Below are 14,359 nucleotides of genomic sequence, written 5' to 3'. Positions count from 1 at the left end.
CCTAATAAAAATATAAAAAAATAACTAAAACTCAAAGTTACTGAGGAATCCTGAGAGCAAGTTGAGTACTTCTTTGTGTATGCTATTTCCAAATAAATATGACAATGTTCTCTTGGTAAGAGATAGATTGTATTATCTTACCAAAGATAACTATCAATGAGCAAGTGCTTCTTAAGTAAAATCAACAGAGGTTATAGGACTAATTTATAGAGAAATGTTAGTAAGATTGTTTTTGAGATAATTTTTATATGAATCATTATATATATATATATATATATATATATATATATATTTGCACTTAGGCTATATTACATATTTTCTAAGATATAAAAAGCTAAAACAAATTAATGTTTATAATTAACACAACACATGGATATTTATTTATTAAAGTGTCTGAAGATTAAGAAGATTAAGCTCGATAATTATATATATATATATATATATACATATATATATATATATATATATATATATATATATGCTTTACAATTATGGTTTAGTCACACAACTACAATCATACATGAGTAGAAAAAAATATCAGCCAGGTGGTGGTGGTGTATACCTTTAATGCCAGCTCTAGGCAGAGGCAGAGGCAGAGGCAGAGGCAGAGGCAGAGGCAGAGGCAGAGGCAGAGGCAGAGGCAGAGGCAGAGGCAGAGGCAGAGGCAGAGGCAGAGGCAGAGGCAGAGGCAGAGGCAGAGGCAGAGGCAGAGGCAGAGGCAGAGGCAGAGGCAGAGGCAGAGGCAGAGGCAGATGGAAGTCTGATTTTTGAGGCCAGCCTAGTTGGTGTACAGAGTATGTTGTTCCAGGATAACCACAAATGCACAGAGAAACACTGTCTAGGAAAACTAAAAAAACAAAAAAAAACAAGAAACCAAAAAATACCAAAACAAAACCAAACAAAACCAAAACTTTCTCTCTTTGATATATATTTGACATATATTTGATATATATCAGCATATAAACTATATATATTAAAGTCTGTCTCTCTTTGTGTGTGTGTGTGTGTGTGTGTGTGTGTGTGCTCAGGGGTGTATACACATTCATATATGAGTGCCTGCTGTGTGTGTGTGTGTGTGTGTGTGTGTGTGTGTGTGTGTGTGTGCGCTCAGGGGTGTATATACATTCATATATGAGTGCCTGCTGTGTGTGTGTGTGTGTGTGTGTAGGGATGTATACACATTCATGTATGAGTGCCTGCAGAGGTCAGAAAGGGTGTAGTATTATGTGCTCTAAACTGCTGAGTCATCTTCCTAGCCATGTGTTATCTTATTTTTTAATTAAAAACTTTGATTTTTAAAATTGATTCGGGTGTGTGCTCGTCTCTGTTGATGTATGCTCAAATACACGCTAAGAAATCTATTAATACTTTAATGCATTTATTACATCAGTTATTAATTTCTATAACAGAAGATTATAAAAGGATAGAGTGTTGCTAACCATGGAAAACATATTGCCCATCATTAGTAGCTGGAGTGATCATATCATGGCTGATACCACAAAAAAGCTTTAATGAGACAGTATCACACATCTCTAAGAATGGGCAAAATTACATTTAAAAGCAGATATATGTGAAGACAATACTTTCACAAGGATGTAAATGGACTAGACTACATTTATACACATTGCTTTTGGGAATGGAAAATATTACAGCCATACTGGCAAACAAGTCTGTATTTTGTATAATTAAACACACATGTGCCAGACCTCATATTAACTATACCCTTCTTTATTTAATTGCAGAGAGATGAAACCAATGTCCAGGCCTAAAATGACTCCTCAATGTTCATGTCTGTTCAACTCAGATGTGCTGGACCAAGTCAATGAACAAAGGAACCCTCTGCATCTAATGTTGCAGGTTGGTTTTCACCAGTCAAACAGGGACAAGGTCTTGGTGTGTGGAAAAAAAGCTTAGATAATTTTTAAGGGAATGACACTAAATTAAGAAATCAAAGAACGGTGGGGGAATTTGCTGTGAGATTGTGTCTTCTAGTAATGTCAGAAGTTATATTTCTTTGTTGTTTGTTCGTTTGTTTGTTTGTTTTTCAGTATGAAAATCATTTCTGAAAAATGCTTTGATCACTCTCTTTCCATTCCAGTTTCCTTTCTGTTGCTGTGCTAATACACTCTGACCAAAAACAACACAGGGGAAAAATCGCGTTATATCAGCTTCCAGGTTACAGTCCATCATTAAAGAGAAGTGAAAGCTGGAACTCAAGCAGAACCTTGAAGCAGTGGCCATGGAGAAATAATTCTTACTGGCTTGCTGGTAGGTTCACACAGTTGGCTTTTGTATGCAGCACAGGACCCACGTGCCCCAGGAAACAGTGGACTTGGATCTCCTAGATGAATTACCAATCAAGAAGGTCCCCCATAGTTATGCCCATCGGGAATTCTGAACTAGACAAAACTGAAATTGAGACTCTCATCTCAGGTGACATCTAGGCATGTCAAGTTGGCAGCTAAAGCCAACCAGAGCATGCCAATATACTATCATCATTATCATCATCATTCATTCATTCATTGATTCACAACTCTTTATGGTAGATGAATCTTAGCAATGGCTTTAGAAAGTATATATTTTATATCTTCTTTCCTAGATATCATGGATAACCAGTTGTATGCTAATAATAATTTATATGCCATACATTGTTGTAAAAATTCTGTGAATTAGTTTTTGCTTAGTTCCTGAGACATCAACCTATGAAAAGAGTTTTAAGATCTAATGGATGGAAAAATCAAAATATGTATGAAAGGAGCCAAAAACTCATAAGCATACTATAGACAGAAACCACAGGATGAAAAGGACTCATTGTCTTTTGGGCTTTGATTTTCTTTTACCACTGATTTTGATGACGGTGTCAGTATGCACTGTCATTGTTCTTGAGACAGGGTGTTGTTATGTCTACCCAGATGACTTTAAATTGCAATCCTCCAGCTTCAGCCTGCCAAATGCTTCCATCATGGTTATATGCCACCTATCCCTGGCTTGATGCCAACTTTAAAGAGTCATTTTTCTCAAGGCTAAAGAGAGAGAGAGATAGGAAGTACCTTTGAAATTACATATATGACCCTCTATAGGTTATTTAATTCTCTGGGTTTCTATTTCCTTAACTATAACATTAATGAAACAACATAAAAACATACAAAACATTTTTAATTAAAAACTATGTTTCATATGATACATTCTGATATCTTTCCTTCCCAGCTCCTCCAGCTCCTCCCCTCATCCCTGCCAATCCAAAGCCATCCTTTCTTTCTCTCGTTAGAAAACAAACAGGCAAAAACCAATACCAAACAAAGCAAAACTTAAAACAGACAACAAAAAAAAAAACCTTCACAATATAACATATATGCAAAGCCTACAAAAACACTAAATTAGAAACCATAATACACATGAAAAACACTAATAAAATAGAAAATGCTGCTTAAAAGCCATAGGAGACAAAAAATCTACAAAAACAACATTGAGTTCATTTTGTTTTACTCATCAACTGCTAGACTTGGAGCTCACTCTGAAGTGTAGTTACAATGTCCATTATTATATTAAAGAAAATAGTTTTTCCTTTGCAAGTGAGTATTCTAAAATATAGAATATCAATATATCTTGATATAAAAATATCAAGAGTTAATACTCAGTAAAATAATCTATGCTCTAATAGTAGTACATAAGTATTTGAGTAGTATTGACCATTGTAGTTTTCAAAAATAAAGTGAATTCTGTAATTTGTAAATGCTTGCGTGCAAATGTGCGTGTTGCAAGGTATATAAGAAGTGCAGAGGATCACTTGTGGGAGTTGGTTCTCACCTTTCACGACATGGGTTCTGAGGATTGAACTCAGGTGGCCAGACGTGGCAGCCAACACCACCTTAATCCCCTGAGCTCTCTTGTTACTCATTCTGTGGTTTTTAGATATGGAGGGGTAGATCTTACTAAAGAAATTGATTCCACAGTGTTCACCTTCTTATTAAGAATTTATTTCCCCAAAGTAGCAGCATTCATAGATCCTCTAACCGGTTTTCATGGTCACAGTGTCATTGAGAAGGGATTTTAAGTTGATTGAAATGTTCACGGGGTTTATTATGAATACATCTCATGTGTTCGCTAGCTGACTTCCCTTTCATTTCTGAATTCCTCACAAAGATCTCTTTTGATCCAGTTTTTTAATTCATTTCTACTTGTCAAGGGGGCATATCGGATTTCATTTCAAACCCATGTCATCCATCGAGGTGTGATACTTGACACTGCAAATACAATACAAGTTTCTCCATAGTAAGCTTGATACAGCCATAAATCTGCACTCCAAGATCTCATTGACTTCAATAGGACTTGGACTTGGAGAATGATTGCAGATCAAGCCATCTGATGTAATGCAATTTTTCAGTAGCTTTTTTCCATAAGTAACAACATACAGTGAATGGCAAACTCCCTGTCTGGCACACACACACACAGTCAGTATTCCCATCTCTGTCAAAACATTTTCCATTCATACATAGTACTCACTATGACAGAGGACATAGGAAAACTTCGAAGACAATCTCTGCGGACTTACACAGCTCCTTATTAGCATAACTCACTTAGAGGGATGTAAATCCCATTCTCACACAGTCACTCCTTAATGTTAACAAATTAGTTATCAGTTCGGCTACTGACTTTCCACACATGCAAACCACACTATCTTTTCCTTCACTTTAAAATCAGCTTTTGTTTTCAAATGAAGATATATTTTACTAGGTGAGCAGACCACAAGACTCCACCATAAATCACGAGGAGGAACATCGCATGCAAGTATACCTTTTAAGTTCCAGCGCCCGTATTCTGCTACTTAGAATCTCAAAGACAATAAGCACTTTTATCCAATCATCCAGAGTCTAAAAGAATTCAAAGAATGGGAAGTCTTTGAAATACACAGGCTTTTGGATATCAAATTACCTTTGAAATCCCCCACCCAGAAGTATCTCTAACAAAGTCCATTTGAAATACTGCTTCAATATTCTAAAAAAATCAATAATTTAAAAACACAGGTTGAACGTTTTTACTGCTTCCACTGCAGGCTGTCATTTTTCGAAATGAAAATACTAATGGCACCGAAGGGGAAAGCACTAAGCAGAGAAGACGCATGAACGGAACCTTGGATTGGTTAGACTGGCTGGTTTGATCTCTTCCTCCCTCCCTCATCTGTGACAAAATGTCTTTTAAAATCAACAACTTGCCTTTGGTATTCCTAAAGTATGTACTTCTGTGTTGTACACTGCATCCATCTCTATAGAGTGTGCTGAACGGAGACTCTGTAGTAAATATGGATACAGAGATGTAATACTGAGTAGGCTGTATTATTTCAGCACAGTCTGTAACATTGGGACACCTTTAACATATTAACCTGGAGCGCTAGGGAGAGGCGGATCCCTCAGTACTAATGGGTTTTCATATTCTTAGCTCTATATTAAAGCACATGCAGTGAAGGGTCTGATGGAAATCCAGAACTCTTAGGACTTTAATTCAGAAAAAAATTACTTCTGAAATGCATTTGTATTATTTAAAGTTTTGTGAAGCAATAGCATCAGTCCAGAACCTCTTTATAAAGATTCCCACTTTAACTCCGTACTACCAAATATACCACCTCCCCTCTAATAAATGGTGAATTTCAAGGGAGGATCATTTTGTCAAAGATTTAGGAATTGGGATTCATGGAGTGCAAAAAGAAGGGCCAGGAGATTAAAGACAACCAAGGGGGTCTGGAGAAATTACTCAGCCAATAAGAATGGTTGCTGCATAGTCAAGGCAACAGGAGTTCAGATCCCAGCACCAAAAGAAGCCAGGGGCCCACACACAAATGTAACCATGGTTCTGAAAGAAGCAGAGGCAGGAAGATGTCTATGGCTTCCTGGTTTTCAGCCTTGCTGAGAAAATAGGAACTCTTAATAGAGAGCAAGGTCCTGCCTCAAAGGAATTGGCAGAGAATAAAAAAAGACCTCCATCCAACATCCTCCTCTAGCTTTCTTGTCCGAGCATACCCGTGTGTACTGAGACACACACTCCTTCCTACAGAGAGGGAAAGTTGGTTGCACAAAATGAGATATTTATATATAAGCTCCAAGTAAATCTTTTACATGAAGTTTCATTTGTTTCCTAAAACCCTTCATCAATCTAAATTCAGCCTTCAGCAATTCAAACTCCACCTGCACCAGAATGCTACAATTTTTTTTAAATCGCATCATAAATCACATCACGTTTGTCTTGGAAGGAAAAAAAAAAACTCCTACTAGGAGATGGAACAAGACAGATCAGCATTCCCAAACCCTACTGTGGAGCATCTACTAGGAGACACGCAGAATGAGAACTTGAGAATTATAGAGCCTCCGTTCATCCACTCAGTGGATAAAACATCTACGAAGATGTTGTGCTCTTAGCATACTTTTTGAATATTTCAGCATGCCTCACATAGAATAAATACTCATACATGTGAATTAAATCTCCAAGAGGAAGACACTCTAGAGAACTCTCTGGATGCCAGGAGCAAAGAACCTAAGTAAGTTCTGAGGGCAGGAAATCACAGTCTATTTTCTAGGACTGGGTAGGCATAATCAGGTGTAGTGGATTTAGTAGAGATGGGTTTTCCAGTTTGTGTGTGAGATACAGCTTGTGTATTGAAGAATCAAAGAAAGAAGTTTAACTGGAAGCACACATTTTAAAACAATAATTTTAATTTTATATGTATAGCATTTTTTCTGCATGTATGTCTTTAATGACATACATGCACTGCACAAGAGTGCACTGGATCTCCTATAACTAAAATTATAGACAGTTTGTGAGCTGCTGTGTGGATGCTGAGAACTGAACCCAGAGCCTCTGGGAGAGCAGGCAATATTTTTTTTCTTTTTTTCTTTTATTTAGATATTTTCTTTATTTACATTTCAAATGTTATCCCCTTTCCTAGTTTCCCCTCTAAAAACTCCCTCTCCTCTCTCCTCTCTCCTCTCTCCTCTCTCCTCTCTCCTCTCTCCTCTCTCCTCTCTCCTCTCTCCTCTCTCCTCTCTCCTCTCTCCTCTCTCCTCTCTCCTCTCTCCTCTCTCCTCTCTCCTCTCTCCTCTCTCCTCTCTCCTCTCTCCCCTCTCCCCTCTCCCCTCTCCCCTCTCCCCTCTCCCCTCTCCCCTCTCCTCTCTCCTCTCTCCTCTCTCCTCTCTCCTCTCTCCTCTCTCCTCTCTCCTCTCTCCTCTCTCCCTGCTTACCAACCCACCTTCTCCCACTTCCTGGCCCTGGCATTCCCCTATACTAGGGCATAGAACCTTCACAGGACCAAGGGCCTATCCTCCCACTGATGACCAACTAGGCCATCCTCTGCTACATATGCAGCTGGAGCCATGAGTACCACCATGTTTTTTCTTTGGTTGGTGGTTTAGTCCCTAAGAGCTCTAGAGGTACTGGTTAGTTCATATTGTTCCTCCTATGGGGCTCAAAATCCCTTCAGCACCTTAGGTACGTTCTTTAGCTCCTTCATTTGGGACCTTGTGCTCTGTCCAATGGTTGGCTGTGAGCATCCACTTCTGTGTTTGTCAGGCACTGTCAGAGCCTCTCAGGAGACAGCTCTATCAGGCTCCTGTCAGCAAGCTCTTGTTGGCATCCTCAACAGTGTCTGGGTTTGGTGGTTGTTATGAGCTGGATCCCCCTGACCTATCTCTCTCGTGCTGTTGAGGCATGATGGATGCTTACTACAGGTCAATTCACGATTTACTATGCTTCAGGCCTCTTTTATTGAGTCGATGTGTATGAAGACATGAGGAGAAAATTGAACTGAGGTGGCATGAAGATAAATGCATGAAAACATATGCTAAGAAATATAAATTTTCTTCTGTTGGTATGCAGGAGATAGGCAGGTCCAAATATATATTTATGGGATATTTGGTTGAAAATAAGTACATTTGTTCTCTTGGGATGCACTGAGGAATCAGATGTGTGTGTGTATGTGTGTGTGTGTGTGTGTGTGTGTGTGTGTGTGTGTGTGTGTTGGGTGATCCTTATGTGCACAAAACTCTGGGACATACTATAGACTAGATAAATTCTCCACTACAGGGTCACACACATAATTAGACTTTTACTTTGGAGAGCCATAAAATCTTTTAAGTGAAGACAAATAAGTTCCTAAGAAATTAAAGTCAATATAGAGATGGAAGATTTATATTCGTGTGCCATTCTAAATATGGGGAGGGGTTCTTTAGAAGTGGCCAGTTTCCAGTTGAGAGAACAGAATCCGGAGAAGGAGAGAGAAGGGGACAAAGAGTTGAAGGTAATTAGAAATGTTTTCCTCATTTTCTCTGGCTTTCTCTTGCCTCCATTGAAAATTAAAAGTCAAAATGTAAATATAAACTTAAAAGGATGACTAATGGTGTTTTGGTACTTTATTCACATGTGAACTCTGAGTTATAATAAATGTCCCTTCCTGAGCAACATCAAAGTGATTTGTTCCATTGTTGATTTTCATTATTATTGATTATATTACTATTGCATTTGCATTTGTATGTGTGAGACAGTTGCTTAACAATTTGTCACAACACGTCTTCTCGGTGGGAGGATGACATACACCGTTATCGTTATTATGAAAATTCTCTCTTACAACTGGTAGCATGATAAATGATTTACTGAGTAACATAGCAAAACTCAAAGCTATTTATATCAAGTTAATTAATCATATTGATTTAACATCCTGCTCGTTCTTTAACTTTTTCCTTTTACCTGTTAGTTTTAGATCTAATTTTAGAATAATTAAATTTAGTTCCCATTTTAGAACTCTACATGAGTGTCTATATCTCATTGGAAAGTTATTAACATTTCCAGTTCAATTTTAATAACTGTGGTTCCTCTTATTAGGGTGACCTTTTTTCTCAAATATTTGATGCAATTATAGTTGTGGGATAAAAATATCTATTGACAGTTTCCTTTTGATATTGAAATGTCCCAAATTAGTAAGTAACTGCACAGGACACAATCTTGTTTTCTTTTCTTATCTTAAGCTCCCTTCCTTTGCCACCACAAACAGCAGCCACATAAAACAAGAGTATCAAGCTTCTTCATGGAGCCAGTACCCAATACTACCAACATAGCCAAGTTTGTACATTTTATATTTTTTGTTTTTTGTTTTGTTGTTGTTGGGTTTTTTGTGTTTGTTTGTTTGTTTGTTTGTTTTGAGACAGGGTTTCTCTTTATAGTTCTGGCTGTCCTGGAGCTCACTTTGTGGACCAGGCTGGCCTCGACTCAGAAATCTGCCTGCCTCTGCCTCCCGAGTGCTGGGATTAAAGGCGTGTGCCACCACGCCCGGCTTAGTTTGTACATTTTGCAGAGGGTCATTTTGCAATGTCTGTGACTGCAGGGTTTCAAGCCTTTCATCTGTCTGTCCACTCTCTACCCTCAGTGCTCAGAGTATTTCATTCCAGACCAAAAAATAAAATAAAATAAAATAAAATAAAATAAAATAAATAAAATAAAATAGTTATTGGGTCTTTCTATTCTATTATTCTAGTTGAGACAAAGAGTCAATATCACAAAGAAAAACAATTTCAACATGAGGTTATGCTAAAAATGATGGTCAGTGAGACAGGTGAAGACTCCAAAACAGAAATTGCTAGTAGAAATGTAAATTAGTATTGGTACTATGGGAAAAGGTGAAACCCTTTCAAAATTCAGAAATAGAGTTACTTTTTCTATTCCTCTGTATGTGTGTGTTTATACTCAAAACTTATAAACAATATATATATGAAAATGATTTACAGCAAATATACCAAGAACATAAGAGACACAACTAACAAGTAGGTAGTTAAAATGTGGTATATCTGCAAGAAGGTCAATCTCTAAAAACATATGCCAGTCACTTAAAAGAAACAAGACACAAAAGTCATTCACTGTATGTTTTTATTTAAAGGTCAACTCAGAGTTATAAAATACATTACTAGTATTTGTAGGTAAAAGGCTGAGGGACTCAGAAGTGACTGTCAAAGAATTTGGAGTTTGTTTTCTGGAATGTTAGAAATACAAAATTCATTAAATAGTGATAAGTATTTATTTGTGACTATAGTATGCCTATGGATAGTACCAGCACCTACCTTTACTATAATTTTTCTATATAAACATGTCTATGATAAAGTTGAATTTATAAATTAGACATAATAATAGCCTAGCAATTAAAATTAACACCCAAACAATTATAACAATATGCTAATGGTAAATGTTATCATTGGTCTCAATTCTTTGTCAAAATATCTTATTGTAATTTTACTTCTTGTAATAATGACTTCTTGTAATGATGTGAGCTCCTGGGTTGTTCACATGATGAAATCAAGTATCCTAAATTATGTATACATTGGGGCACAGGGTTAATCTGCCTCAACACAAGCATGGATACTGTGACAGCTGATATGACAAGTTCACTGAAATCTTGCTCAATATTTAGACCTTTATGGGAGTTCTTTAAAACTTTAAATGCTAGATTTTCTTGATATTTCTTTTATTCCTATTTTTATTATTTATAACAAACAACATTTTCATATTATTTCTATGAGGAATATGTAGATTAACACAGACTACTATGTTTCAGTACTGACATCTATCTCCTGCAGAAGACATATCTTTAAGCAATTTCATTGCTTACCTTTGTAATCTTTAAATTCATTTTTCTGTTTTGTTGAAAATTTTCTTTATGAAACATGATAATACTTGGAAACCTAAGACTCCAAATGGAATGGTTATGATTTTATGTATTTTCAATTTATGTATTTTGACATCTTATTTAATTTTGCACTTATTTTATATGCATGATTAATATTATACAATTATGCTTTAAAGATTGAAAATTCCTTATTTATTAAAATGGTGAATATTTTAAGTCCTCGAGTATATGTGTGCAAGATTAATGATAATTCAAAAAATCTTAAGAGGTTCATAATGTGGCCCAAACAATAAATGGCACCAAGTTTTACCTCTCCTTGAAACATAATGGAAGGAAAAGCATGCATCGGCATCAATTGCAGCCAGATATCATTATGTTTGAGGATACAGAAAGAAATTCTGAAGCCATAATTTAATGTAGGGCTTCTTATGTTGCAGAAATTAAGCTTTTGTAACTTAACTTTTCTTTATGTTTTCCTGTTGTGAAAGTGAAAATTCAACTCAGTGTCTTCCTGTCCTTGTGACACTGCTTCACTTATAGTCTGATGTTCTATTCAAAATTGTAGTCAGAAATCTGTAAGCACTGGTGTGGCTTGGATGGCAAATGATAAGGAAACAGTCAGTCATGTTCAGATCTGGTCCTAAGAGACCATTTGTGTGGACAGAGCTCAAGCTATGTGATAAGATGGAACTCAGCAAAGTCCTGTACTTCTCCTGAGGGCCTTTTAACAACAAATACCTGGTATAAATAAAAAGCTAAGTTCCCTTGACCACCAAGAACAATAAATTGAATAGTAATTTCCAAACCTTTGGGTTTTGAAACACTCAATTTACTCAGGTATTTCACTCAATTTCGCTCATACCCATACAGAAAAGAAGTTCCACTTAATTAGGTACTGAAATACTGCACTATTATGTATTATTGAGTGATAAATGGAAGACAAATTGCATAGTACATTTATAAAAATTCTAAAATTAAAGTTCACTCACTGTATATTTGTATTTGGTTAAATTACTATCCAAATATTTCTATACTATTGCTAAGATCTTTAAAGTACACAGTGACAGAGTAGATTAATAAAAACTCAAAATATTTTATTCCACCTGCTTTATAATCAGTTGTATTTGATTTTTTTACATATGTTCATAAGAGGGACTTTTCTCCATATCTATTATCCTCACATTTTCTTTTAATATGGATATCAAATATCATAATAAAAATGCAGAAGTGTGCAGCACGCGTGTGAACATTTCTATAACATGAGTAGTTATGTAGTATGATGTGAAGGATACAGTCTCTATCATGATGCTCATTTTGAGCCTTCTTTCCTCTCACTGTTTTCAGCTTCAGATGTAGTTTTCAAATTACTCAGGATAGAATAGTTGCAGGATGGAAACAAAACCTCCAGTCTAAAAATGAGAACCCTTTTGTTTCCACTGAATCTGCGTTCCATCACCCACTGGAGGGGAGCTTTCCAGTCATGTTCTCTGCCAGTCCTTACCAGTTTGCCAATTATACAAGCTGCTTCCTAGACATCAGACGCAAATTCCACAAGACTGCTGTGCAAGCGTACCCTAATTAACCATCAGCTTAATTAGACAATTTACTGTGTAATTAGCAGGCAATTAGTCAACACCTCTCAGATCTTATTGACTGCTGTGACAGCCTTTCTGTCTTTGCACATTCCAACATTCCAATACACAACAGCAACCGCGTTTCTAGCACTCTCAAGCCCTGTACGACATGATTCGGGATGAAGAAGTGGGTAATATCATATAACAAAGGAAAAATCAATATGGAGCCCGTCCAATTATCGAACTGTTTACAAACTTGTCTTTTATTTAATACGCAAACTCCAATAACAAAAATACTTTGGTACCTACTCCAAAAATGGCTATAGAGCTAACTACTTAAAATGTTCTGTCTCATGTTTTAATGGAAAACACTTTAAATTACATTTGCTATGGATGAATCCCCATGATTGGCTATGTCTGGAGTAATTGGAGTATTCTGATCTCTGTAGAGGGTATTGTCCTGTTTAGGTTTCTATTGCTGTGATGAAACACCATGATGAAAAGCAAGTTGGAAAGAAAAGAGTTTATTTGGATTTCACTTCTACATCATCGTACATCATTGAAGAAAGTTAGGGCAGGAGCTAAACAGGTCAAGATAGAGGAAGTTGAAGCTGATGCAAAAGCCATGGGGGTGTGCTACTTACTGGCTGCTTAGCCTGCATTCTTCTAGAACCTAGTACCATTAGACAAGGAATAGCAGCAGTCACAGTACTCAGGGCTCTCCTCCATTAACCACTATTTAAGAAAATGCCCATGTGTTTGTGTCTCTTCTCCACTTTCTCTTCTAATAGTTTCAGCATATCTAGCGTCATGTGGATATCCATGATCCACTTGGACTTGAGCTTTGTACAAGGAAATAAGAATGGATCAATTTGCATCCTTCTACATGCTGACCACCAGTTGAACCAGTACTATTTGTTGAAAATGCTGTCTTTTTTTCCCACTGGACAGTTTTAGCTTCTTTGTTAAAGATCAAGTGATAGGTGTGTGGGTTTATTTCTGAGTCTTCAGTTCTATTCCAGTGATCAACCTATCTATCTCTGTACCAATACCATGCAGGTTTTATCACTATTGCTCTATAGTACAGCTTGAGGTGAGAGATGGTTATATCATCAGAAGTTCTTTTATTGTTGAGAATGTTTTTCACTATCCTGGATTTTTTTTGTTATTCCAAATGAATTTGAGAATTGTTCTTTCTAACCCTATGAAGAATTGAGTTGGAATTTTGATGGAGATTGCATTCAATCTGTAGATTGTTTTCTGCAATATTGGCCATTTTTACTGTATTAATCCTGCCAATTCATGAGCATGGGAGATCTTTCCACCTCCTGAGGTTTTCTTTGCTTTCTTTCTTCAGGGACAGTTCTTATCATACAGATCTTACACTTGATTGGTTAAGTCACATCAATTTTCTAAATTTCTTTCTCAGCCCATTTATCCTTTGAGTAGAAAGCTAAAAGGAAGAATGTTAATCCTTTTCTCAGACATAATGACACAGAGTGCAGTTTTCTTGAACAATTTAGAAGATGTAAAAAATTTTTTTTCATGGAAAAGAAAGGTTTTGTGATCACTGTTCATAGATTAATTAGTTAAGTGTGAGCCATACCTTTTGATGTCTGATAGGCTTTAATAAGTACAAATCACTCATGCCAACAGTCATCCCTGTATTACTTAAACTTTCCCATTAGCAACAACTTTATATTACTTCATCTGAGTCTAAGGACCTGAAATTGCTAAGCAAGGAAAACCACTGAAAGAAGGTCCTATATTGGGAAGAGCCCAGAGAAGGCCACTGTGCCTGTAGCAGACTGGTTACAAGGTAAATTGGGAAGCTGTGCTATCAAATGACATCTATAAGATTTTGAAATTTATTTTTAAAGTTATAGGAAACCATTAAAATGTTTTAAGAAACAAAATAATATGACCCGATCAGATTGGTATGGCATTGTTTTGCTGCAGGTATGGGGAAGGCATTGGAATCAGAAGGGGTCTTCCAAGGGAGTGTGGTATAATTGAGAATGAGAAATGAGTGCTTATCAGGACAATGGTACTAGAGATGAACAGTGAAAGACTTATGAGCTTCTATGCATTGAGTAACCTTTCATGTTTTGGTTCAGCATATAGTTTA

The 14,359-nt window shown here is 36.5% G+C and overlaps 1 protein-coding gene across 1 annotated transcript in view; it reads right to left on the bottom strand.

Annotated features, from left to right (window-relative positions):
* Dpyd (dihydropyrimidine dehydrogenase) overlaps positions 1-14,359 on the bottom strand; it is an 870,816-nt gene that overhangs the window by 399,243 nt on the left and 457,214 nt on the right. The gene's annotated exons all lie outside the window — the stretch shown is intronic.

The sequence above is a fragment of the Mus musculus genome, chromosome 3, assembly GCF_000001635.26.
Source record: "Mus musculus strain C57BL/6J chromosome 3, GRCm38.p6 C57BL/6J".
Lineage (NCBI taxonomy): Eukaryota > Metazoa > Chordata > Mammalia > Rodentia > Muridae > Mus > Mus musculus.
The sequence above is the reverse complement of the archived record's forward strand: the minus strand, read 5'-3'. Positions and strand labels throughout refer to the sequence as shown.